This window comes from Sinocyclocheilus grahami, unplaced genomic scaffold (genome assembly GCF_001515645.1).
Source record: "Sinocyclocheilus grahami isolate Dianchi unplaced genomic scaffold, SAMN03320097.WGS_v1.1 scaffold23047.1, whole genome shotgun sequence".
NCBI lineage: Eukaryota > Metazoa > Chordata > Actinopteri > Cypriniformes > Cyprinidae > Sinocyclocheilus > Sinocyclocheilus grahami.
Window position 1 is genome coordinate 1 of NW_015519000.1, and position 997 is coordinate 997.

The following is a 997-nucleotide window of genomic DNA, read 5'->3' on the forward strand; positions in this document are numbered from 1 at the left end:
TGAACTTTTCCACGACATTCTAATTTATTGAGAGGCACCTGTATACTGTAAAAAGAACACGCGCACACACAGATATATATAATCCAAACAGAAAAATTTACAAAATACCGAGATATATGGGCCTATGATATAATGCAATTCATCCAAAAAAATACCAATATGATTTTTTTTTGGCCATATCGCCCAGCCCTACAAGCTAGTATGAAAAAGTACTGTCCCAATAGCTATAGTTGAAATATTGTACACTCTGGAAGTATGTAAAATATGGCTCAATGTGTTAATATGAAGGAAATTTCAAATTTTTTTTAAACCGGTGTTTTAACCCTATTTTGAATTATGCATTGCATTATATTCTAATAGTTAAATGAAAATTCAGTCAATTTAACTGAAAATGTACAGTTAATTTTATGCCAGGACATCATCTGTTTTTTATTCTTAGCGTGTATGATACCTGAGGTAGTTACATTGCACATTTGATTTGTTTTAAATATGCACATTTGTCAGTTTGTTTGCAGTCATCATCTATTGCATAACAACTTATTGTTATAAAAGTAAAGAGGGAAACTGTAACGTCTGTACTATATAAGGTTTTAGTTTATAACTCACAGTAATCAAGGGCAATAATAGGGCAAGCTTTTAGATAGCAAATTATACATACACCTAAAATTGGGAGAAATAAACAAGTCACAAATGATGTTGAACTCCTGCTTTTATGCTTATGAAGCTTTTAGCAGAAAACTGTTGGTTTGATTAAGAAGAGAATCAGACATCTTCATCTGGAAGTTAGGGCACAAGTTTATCTCTCATGTGACCTTCAAAATCACTGCAGTTTCCTTCAGTACAAATAAAACCATGCATGCATTTATCTCAACCATTCATATACACACAGTAGTACCTCTTCCATTGACTGTCTTCTGCCAACTCAGTTATATTATGTGAAGCTTCGATGGGGTAAAACTAATTTTCTAGCTAGGTGATGACATTTTGTCAGAGTACT